Consider the following 11,311-nt stretch of genomic DNA (forward strand, 5'->3'; position numbering starts at 1 on the left):
TAGGTGAAATATAAATACATCCTCCTCCCTTGCCATTAGCCCCTTAGTACTACAAATATACCATTGCTATATTTTTCCCTCTTCTGTCACTCTTGGAGCTTCTCTGCTTCTCTTGCAGTTAATATAAGTACACACCTTTTCCTTTCTCCAAAATATTCAGCTAAATAACCATCCTGAAATCCTTCCTTTATCAAATTCACATATTCGGTTCTTTCCAAATTGTGCCTCCTTTAGCACAGCTATTTGCACTATGCACTTTTAATATAGTTTACTAATCTTTCTTTTTTTTGTATATATCTGTGAGACCATTCACATTTAAAGGTAATATAGAAGGTGTGATTATGATAAGAAGTTATTCCCACCTGCTATATTTAACAACTTTTTTAATGTTAAGTTTCAGCTTTTGTGTTATGTGCATACAGTAATCTTTGACAAGTTGATCTTTTAATACAATTGTTTCTTTCCATATCTTTTTCAACCTATGTCACGTTTTACTAAACAGAATACCCCTATACCCCTAAAACATATTAACTTAATGCTAAACTATGTATATCTTCAAATATTGAAGTTTAACCCACCTAATAAGAACACCTGTCCCAGACTGACAGCTACACTCAGAGACTTGGATTAACCTATAAGGAGGGTTATCCATGCTTAGATGCATGGTACAGCCTGTCCTTCCACTTCCACTAAGTAATGTCTGTTTTTGTCTTATCTTTATTCCTCTTCCAGAATAGGAAATCATGTGAATGCTTTCAAAAAAATAAATAAATAAAACCATGATCTCCTAGCCATCGAAAGAAAGAAGCATTCTGTTTATATTGCTCCTTATCAGATTGTCTCCATAGAAACATGAACACCAGATACACAATTACCTCTACTACAAGCACTCGGTTATTTGCTAGGGGAAAACTTTTAATTTTATTCAGTGTTCTTTTTTATTTATTTGCTTCCCCTTAAAAGTTTGTTATTAGATCAAGCCAAGGACCCATATGCAAGAGTAAGAAAAAGCATGTAAATTGTTCCTGTATCGTGTTCTTTTGTCCAGACTTTTCTTCTCTTTTTACATTTCATTGTCTACATTTCTTAAAACTAAACATGGAAAAAGAAAGAAAGAGAATGAAAAAAGAAAAAGGGGCACCCGTTTACTCTAATATCCCTACTACACCCAGAAGTAACTGAGAAATCTTTACTTTATAGCATGCAGGTTTTATCATACATTAAAACTACTGAAGAACAAAATTTTGTTTTACTTACAGTTAACTCTTTCTTTCCTCAACCCTCTACTAAATGTTCTTCTAAACATTAATGGCATGAAGTAGGACAGATGCTTTGGAGTTCCCTACAAGTTTAATAAAGTCAAAGAAGTCTAATATTTCCAGGTTTTCCTGTTCTGTCATGTTTCACAGATATAATTAATGCTGTGTAATCCCATATTTATTTGTCATTTTTTGAATTGCTGCTGCTGTTCATGTTGATATCGTCTTCCAAATGAGTCTCTGTTTCATTTCCAATGTACTCCTGGTTCTTCTAGTCAACTCTTGTGCTTTTTTCTGTCTCTCAAGCATTTTCCTTCAAACACTGGAAAAGGTTTCACTGGCACAGTTTCTCTATGGGCTCTATTATCAGAAGAACAAGAAGTAGAATCATGTTATATTTCACAGCTCACTTTTTGCTGAACAAACTTTTGTATTTCCTCCTTAGCATGTTCTGCATCAAAAAATGATTTTGACCCTCCAGGAAAGAATATTCTGAAAACAGCTGGATACAGCAGCTTGAATCTCATGCCTGCTTCTCAGCACTGTCTGATTACTGGAAAATATTTACTCCTCTTCTGCCTGGTGTACAGTGAGTAATCATTTTTCTGCAAATACTCTACTGTTTCCCACTTTTAGTACTTTGTCCTTCTGCCACAGCTTTGTCAGAATCAACTCTTTCTGCTAGGAGGATTGCATCTTTACTATTAAAGGTCTAGGTTCCTTTCCCATTGCCAGGTTTGAAGCTTGCAAATGATGCGCCTTTTCAATTAACAACTATTGCTGTGGAATACCAGTCCAGTTGCTTATTTGTGCTTTCATAAAATTAATACAGTCTGTTCCTTCCAGCTTCTCTGTTACAGCAGTAAATCTCAGATTTTCCTTACATGCACTGTCCTCTAAGTCAATTATTTTTTTAAACATCTTTTCTTTCTCTTACTCGGTCAGACATTTCTTCATTTTGACCTCTGAGTTTTACAGTTTTATCAACTTATATGAATATATTTTTAAAGCTTCTTCCATTTTTCCAGTCTTTTGTTATTTGAGTTGATATACTGTTTCAGTATTTCATTTATTTTAATCCGCTCTGAGTACATTTGACTTATTTTTCCCCTAGATTACTGGAAGTCATGTCTTACACCAGTGCTAGAAATTGCACTGCGTTTTTCTGAGCATCAGAAGAATTCTTACCAGTCAGTGTTTTCTGCTCACCTTTTCTGATTGATTTTATTTCAGGTTCTCTGATTTTTTTTTTTTTTGCTGGAATCCAGGCAATGCACTTATTAGCCAGTTACTGAAATTTACCCATAAAACAAGTTCACTGGCTCTGTTTCCTGAGTTTATGTTTTCATGCTGGGAGAGCTGAAATTAAGCTGTTAATCAGTGTGCAGCCATCTTGGAAGTCCCAATGCCCCCTGGCTTAATTTAAAGACAAGTCTTTTCTTTAAGCAAGCAGCCATGAAAAATAAGACAAAATGATGAACCCCATGAGAACTGCTAAGTTTCTTGCATATGTAATGATATTAACTTTTTTTCCCTTTAGCAAATCCTTAGGGGTTATGAAGTCTGCAACTGAAGGCAATTGTACATTCAGTTGTTATATTTCCATGGAAACAAAAATATTTACAGGTGCAAGCAATTAATCTTGAGTGCCCTGAGTATTGTTTGCTTAATTTTCTTAAGGTTAAATGTTAATGTTTTCTGAAAGCATATAAGCTGTTCTTCACATCTGGCAGGGGAATAGAGATAGGAAAAGAACAGACAGCAATCAGTGTAAGTGTGACCACAGGCTGCAAATTGCACTTTTTAGCATGAGTAACCTTAATTTTAGGTTAGGTAATACCTGTGGGTGCAGATTTTGATTTGAGACAATTGTTCCTATCAGAACGGTTAAACTTCAGTTTTTGAAGATATACATAGTTTTGTGTATTTGTTTAAAGTTAATGATTATGGGGGTGTTTTGAAAATGTGTTTAGTTTTTTTTGTTTGTTTGTTTGTTTGAGGGTTTTCGTTGAAACAAGCAGGCTTGCAAAATGTGATACAGTTTCAAATGGAGATGACAAAAAACAACTGTATAAAAGATAAACCTGCCAGTAATTAGTGTGTGTGGATACAACACAAAAGGTAGAAATACACATTCAAAAAAGTTGTCATGTATAATAGGTGGGAACAATAACTTCTATTCATAATGGCCATGCTTTCCATATAATTTTGGAATGTAAATGGCCTTATTGGTATGGACAGAAAGGTAGGAGTACTTAATTATATCAAGAAATGCAGGGTTCAAATAGCACTAGGGCAGGATACACATTTAGAAGGAAATGACCATATGAATTTGATAAAGAAAGTATTCCAGGATAGATATTGAGCAGAATATTGGGGACAATGGAAAAGGGGAATAATTATACTAATTGCTAGAGGAACTCCAATAGTGATAGAAGAGGAAAAAGGATTATAATGGTAGATTTGTTGTAGTAAGGGGACACTAGCGAGGGAGAAGCATTATGCTGTCATGTATTTATATTCCACCAAAAACTACAATTATGGAGCTTAAGAAAATTTTGCAAGAAATGATCAGCTTTTGGAAGGGAATATTACTTATAGTTGAGGACTGAAATTGATTCGCAACAGTGAGTATGTATCTGGGGACCTAGAAGATAAAATATAACAAAAGATGGTAGATTTCTGAAGAAAATTATAAAAATGTTTGGTATGGAAGATGTGAATTCAGTAATAGGAACTCGGAGAGAATTTACATATTATTCCCCAAGGTACAATAACTGGACTAGATTAGATATAAATTCCCTTTCAAAGGAACATATGCATTTAATCGAAAATTTTTACATACATCCAATAAGTATTTCAGAACATGCACTAATAAGAACTAAGATAACATTTCAGGATAATGAAGTAAAAATGAGACAGTGATGCTTTCCCACCTACTTGCTAAAAAAAAGAATTTAAGGAGTGGATAGAGGAAATTATTTCAGAGGTATTGGGAAATGTCTTCAAACGTTATAGGTGGTGAGTGGGATAAAAGGAAAATGGGGTTTTAAAATCGGGCAGAAATAAAAGAAAAAGAGACATGGTTAAGATATAATGGGAATTATTTAGAGGGGGCTGACAAAGTTTAATGTATTGCAGAATAAGGGGAATCTCACAGAACAAGAAGTGCAACTGCTGAGTGCTAATAAGTGATAACTTCAGAATACAAAAACTCTTAGCACAACAACTTAGGCAACAGAAAGTAGAAATGATTGTCATCAAACTTAGGGAGCCTATAACAGGAAAATAACCAGATACCCAGATATTTCAGAAATTTTATGAAAATCTGTATAAAGCACAGAAATATGGAAATCAAGAGAGCACAAATGAACACATTTATGGAATGGTTAATTATGTCAAGCTCAGAGGTAGATGAAGCTCAACAATTAACAGTTAAGACAGAAACAGATGTGATAACAATGGTCAACTATAATCAATCTGCAGGAAAATTTCCGGGAATAGATGGTATTCCTGTGTAAGTTTGGAATTTAGGAGGGAAGAAAGTGATAAAGATCTGGCAGGTTTTGTTTAACAGTATTTTAGAAGGGGGAAGCACCAACATCTTGAAAGCTGTGGTGGTTTTAGTACTTAAAAATGATAAAGACCCATCAGACCCAGCTTTATACAAACCCATTTCAATTTCAAACCATGATTACAAAGTGCTTATGTCTATACTAGCTAAAAATGGCAAAGGTGTTGCCAAAATTGATAGATATAGATCAATGTGGTTTTGTGAAAAGGAGGCAAATAGTTGACATTAATAGTACAACGATGATCCAGAGGAAAGCAGAATATAAGAAAGTACTACTGTTATTGGTGGATATTGATGCAGAGAAAAAAAAATAACAGAGTAAGCTGGGATTTTATGAGTAGGGCAATGGAAACATTTGCATTCAGTGATACAATAATAAGGTTAATTAGGAGGATATGTGAGGGATTGGAGGCAAGAATTAAAGTGGGAGGGTTTCTCTCTCATAAGTTTTGTCTGAACAGAGGAATCAGACAGGGGTATCCCCTTTCTCCTTTATTTGTTTTATATTTAAAGCCATTGGCAAAGAAAATAAGGGACTCAGAAATTCAAAAATATAGTTTGTATGCTAATCCAGAAAAGTTGGCTTTATTTGTATATGCAAAATTAATGAAGATAAAACAAAGGCTATAGCTGTTAACTATGTACCCACACATGAATTGTTTTGGCAATACCCATATGTATGGGGGCATGATAAAATGAAGTACTTAGAAGTATTGGTTAAAAATATTCTGTTATGGTAGCTAAAGATATGTGGAAAAAAACTAAACAAAAAATAATAGAAAAACGGAGGAACTGCAAGCACTTGTTTATAGGTTCCATTATACCAGTTTTAGGTAGAATATAAATACATGCCAGTTTAATCTTCCTCCCTTGCCAGTAGCCCCTTAGTACAAGAAGTCTGCCATAATTATCTTTTTTCCCCTCTTATAGCACTATTGGAGTTCCACTCACAATTAATACAAGTACTCCTCCTTTTCTTTGTCCCAGATATTCTGCTGAATTAACATCCTGAAATCCTTTCTTTATCAGATTCACATGCTAAGTTCTTTCCAAATGTATCTCCTGCAGCATAACTATTTGCACTCTGCATTTTTAATATAGTCCACTACTCTTTCTTTTTTGTATATAGCCATTCATTTTTAAAAATAATATGGAAAGTATCAGTATAATAAGAAGTTATTCCCACCTGCTATGTATAACAGCTTTTATTTTAAATGTCTAGTTTCAACTTTTGTGTTACATGCATACCTAGTATTTGACAGGTTGATCTTTCTATACAGTTGTTTCTTGTTATATCCATTTGAACATATGTCACATCTTACAAAATGTTTTGTTTTAATGAAAAGCCGCAAACCCCCATAACACCCCAAAAGCTAACATACAAAACCATGTGTATCTTCAAATAATGCAGTTTAACCCTCCTAAAAGGACCAATTGTCCCAGATTGACAGCCCACACTTACAGGCTTGAATTAACCTATAATGCTAAGATGCATGGTACAGCATGTGCTTCTACTTCCAGTAAGTGCGGTCTGTTTTTGTCTTATCTTTATTCCTCTCCCAGATGTAGAAAATGTGAATGCTTTCAAAAAACATTGTCTTCTACCCATTGAATGAACGTATTCTGTTTTTATTGCTCCCTTATCAGATTGCCTCCATAGAAACATGAGAACCAGATGCACAGTTGGCTTCCACTACACATATTGCACACTTTACATTTATGTGCTAGAGGGAAACTTTTCATTATATTCAGCATTCTTTTATTTATTCGCTTCCCCTTATAACTCCTTAATAATTCAACACAAGGGCCTTAATCCAGTCATTCCCCTATGCAAAAGTAAGAAACAGCATATAAAATTTTCTTATACCATGCTCTTTTGTCCAAGCCTATTTTATATTTTTACACTGCAGTGCCTACAATTTCTTAAAACTGAACAAGAAAGAAGAAAGACAAAGGGAAAAACAATAGGGGCACCTGTTTACTTTAGTATCTCTATTACACACTTTATTTTATAGCATGTAGTATCGGATTCACTTCACAATCTCAAAATACTGAAACATCGAATTTCAGTATCTCTAAACTATGAAACCGAATCCCCAAAACACTGAAACTATAAAACCCCGAGCCCAAAACTGCAAAATTCAAAACACCAAACAAACCACATACACTACACCATACATACACCACAACACCCACATCACAACATAAACAAAAACTACACACATACACAACTCATACACACATAAGCAGGGAGCAAGCCCCCCTGCACCCCCCACACCACCCCTACTTATATATACTAACTCTGAGATCGCACAAACAGGAAACAAAAGCAAACTCACACACGCACATTCTCCAGTCCCTCACACACACATCAAACATATCAGCACACACAAACACACTATAACCCCCACTCAAATCCCTTACAAAACACTCACTTACCTGACAAAACACCTAGATCCACACACGGCACCAAGCACCATAAACACACAATCCCAGACATCACGTAGCGTAAGACCATAATTGCGAATTTGAGATATTCAAATTTGCGATTATCAACTTTTGCCATTTTAAACATTCAAGTTTATAGTCTTGAGATACTGAAATTCAACATTTCAGTATTTCAGGATTATAAACAGCTCCCATAGTATCTGCCATATAATATAAAAATACTGTAAAAACAAAATTTTGTTTTACTTGCAGTTAACTCTTTCCTTCCTCTTCCCCTCGCCTAAATGTTCTTTCAAACATTAATGACATGAAGCAGGGCTAATGCTTTGAAGTAAAAAAAAAAAGTTTGGTATTTCAAGGTTTTCTTGTTCTGTCATACTTCACAAATGTAACTAATGCTCTGTAATCCCACATTTATTTATTGATATCTGAGCTGCTAAGTTTCTTCCCGTTGATCTCCATCTCCAAAATCTAGTCTCTGGTTCATTTCCAGCATGCTTCCGGTTCTTCCAGTCAACTCCTGTGCTTTTCTCTGTCTCTCAAGCATTTTCTTTTGGAACACTGGAAAATGTTTCACTGGCAAAGTCTCTATATGAGCTTTATTATCAGAAGAAGAAGAAGCAAAGTTTCCTTCTGTTTGATAGTTCACTATTTGTTGGGCAAACTTGTATTTCCTCCTTATCCTGTTCTGCAACAAAAATGACTTTGATAGGACTTCCAAGATGGCCGTACACTGAATAACAGCTTAATTTCATTTCTACAATTGTAAAAACAGAAACTGAGAAAAAAAATGAATTTGCCTTTTTGGGTAAATTTCAGTAACTGGCTAGTAAGTGCACTGTCAGGAAACCAGGAAAATGAAGTTCATAGAGCCTGAGAGAAAATCAATCACAAAAGGTGGGGAGAAAACTCTAGCTGGGAAGAATTCTGTAGCTGTTCAGCAGAAAGCAGTTCAAGCTCCAGCTTTGGCGTGAGACATGACTTCCAGTGATCTAGAGGAAAAAATAAGTCAAATGTGCTCAGAGCTGATTAAAGTAAATGAAACACTGAAGGTGTATATCAAATAACAAAAGCTTGAAAAAATGAAGTAGCTTTAAACAGATATGCAGATGAGGTGATAAAACTGCAAAACTCACAGGATGAAATGAAGAATAGGCTGGCTAAATATGAGACTGCACAACAAGAGATGTTTAAAAAAAATAGAATTAGAGGACAGAGTACATAAGGAAAAACGGGGATTTTCTGCTGTACCAGAGAAGCTGGAAGGAACAGACTTTATTCATTTTATGAAAGCGCAAATAAGCAACTGGACTGGTATTCCACATCAGGAATTGTTAATTGAAAGTGCACATTATCTGTATGCTCCAAACCTGGCTATGAGAAAGCAACATAGACCTTTAATAATAAAGATGCAATCTTACCGCAGAAGATGTTTATTCTGACAAAACTGTGTCAGAATGACAAAGTACTAAAATGGGAGACAGCAGAGTATTTGTGGAGAATGAATACTCATTGTACACCAGGCAGAAGAGGAGTAAATGTATTCCATTATTCAGGGAATGTCAAGAAGCAGGAATGAGATTCAAACTGCTGTATCCAACTGTCTTCAAAATATTTTCCCTGGAGGGACAAAATCATTTTTTAATGCAGAACATGCTAAGGAGGAAATACAAAAGTTTGTCCAACAAAAAGTCAGCTGTGAAACAGAAGAAGATTCTGCTTCTTGTTCTTCTGGTAATAAAGAACATAGAGAAACTGTGCCAGTGAAACCTTTTCCAATGTTTCAACAGAAAATGCTTGAGAGAAGGAAAAAAACACAAAAGCTGACTAGAAAAATGAGGGGTACATTGGAAATGAAGCAGAGACAGGATTTGGGAAATGGAGATGAACACAAATAAAACCAGTAATTTGGAAACTGATAATTATATTTGTGAAATATGACAGAACAAGCAAATCTGGAATTATTGGACTTTTCAGACTTTGTTAAACTTGTGGGGGACTCTAAAGCATATTTCCTACTTCATGTCATGAATGTTCAGAAAAATAGTAGAGGGGAAGAAGAGGGAGAAAGTTAACTGTTAGTAAAATAATTTTTTTTCTTAATGGTACTGTTTTAATAGTGCATGGTTTACTTTGCATGCTATAATGTTTTCTGTGTTATTTTTAAGCATACTGGGGATACTAATGTAAATAGGTGCTCCTGTTTTTTTTCTTTTTCCCTTCGTCTCTCTTTCTCCTTGTTCAGTTTTAAGAAATATAGGCACTCCAATGTAAAAAAGAAAAAGGAAATAAAGAAGAAAAAAATCTGGTTAAATGAGCATGGAAAAAGAAAAAACTAGTGTGCCTTTTCTCATTCTTGCATAGGGAAATGACTGGATTAAGGCCCTTAGCTCGATCTAGTAACAAGCTTTAAGAGAAACGTAAATGTAAAGGAACATTGAATATAGGACTTTTTTCTAGTAAATAAATGTATGTTTAGCAATTATGTATCTGGTTCTCATGTCTACTGGAGACAATGTGATAAAGAGAAATGGCTAGCAGATAATGTTCTCTAAAAGCATTCCAGTGTTTTCCCAGCTGAAAGAGCTACAATGATAATACAAAGCCAGAGGGAAGCATAATGTCAGAAAATACAACTGTTGTTGATAGATCTTGATGCAGAGAAAGCATTTGACAGGGTAAGCTGGGATTTTCTAAGCAGAGAATATAAGCATTTGCATTCCCTGATAAAGTTATAAGGTTGATTAAGATAGAATTTGAGGTAAAAATTAAAGTTGTGGGGGGTCCTCTCTGATAATTTTCTTTCCAGGCAGTGTTTTCGCCTCACCTTATGTGGTTGGTTTTCTTTTGAGTTCTCTATATTTCTCCTTTGCTAGCATCCAGGCAGTGCACTTATTTACCAGTAACAGAAATCTACCCCCCAAAAAAACTAATTCACTAGCTTTCTTTTCACACTCAGAAAGCTGAAATTAAACTGTTTCTTTGTGCAGCCATCTTGAAAGTTCCCCTGTTTAGCTAATATTTATACTGTGAGGCATTAAACTAGCATTCTAATGTAACATTATGAACATGGTATAACATCAGAAAGTGCTGTAATAGCTTAGTTGAACATTTGTTTCACTTGCCCTTAAGATAGACGGCCACCCCACCCCCCAATTTATATGTATGCACAGCAGTGTTGATTATACTGAGAAGTGTTGCACTAATTTAATATTGTAATAATGAAATCTAATGAGAATGCTCTTACAGCAGTAACTTTGGTAATAGGTGAATTAATGTCATTTGCTGGTAAGAGTTGGTCAGCTTACCCCCCCCCCCCCCATCCACACACATAAACACACATCTGTCCCTCTTTGTGAGGGACAGTCCCACTTTGGACAGTTGTGTCCTGCAAAAAAAAAAGTAAAAAAATGGAAAATGTCCTGAGATTTTAAGACAAAATATATTTCTTCAATTTTCTTTAATAGTTGCACAAAACTGTTATTTTGTATATGAAACACATAAATATTATATCATATAGCATAAGCAACTCAAATGCTACAAAAATAAGCTTTTATTTTGGCAAAAAAGGTGAAGTTCTGACCTTTGCACTGGCCGTGCGTATGTTTTGCCTTGCAACATCTCACATTTCTACAAAAAATGTCCCACTTTGGTCATTTGAAAAGGTCGCAACCCTACTCCACACACACATTTTTTTGTATTTCTACAACAGCATGTAATAATAATGAAGAACAAACAAGCACAAATGCTTAGTCTAAGAAGCAGGTAGTTCAGTGTTTGTACTTGAAGGATGCCCAACATTCAGGCAATTTTTCGTATGTGAAATTGTATTTTGTACCATATTTTCAGTACACAGCACTTTAAAACACCCAAAAATTGTGGTAAGGTGTTTCATACCACTCCTTTCCTCCACCACTTGCTCACTCATAATTTCTGTAAACTATTACTTGAAAGAAAAGTTATTTTCCACCACACATGCTCTGCTCTCTCACGTGTATTCCCCTTATCCTCATTTCTTCTTTTACACTAT

The sequence above is a fragment of the Protopterus annectens genome, chromosome 12.part0 (assembly GCF_019279795.1).
Source record: "Protopterus annectens isolate FY-2018-M chromosome 12.part0, PAN1.0, whole genome shotgun sequence".
Classification (NCBI taxonomy): domain Eukaryota; kingdom Metazoa; phylum Chordata; order Ceratodontiformes; family Protopteridae; genus Protopterus; species Protopterus annectens.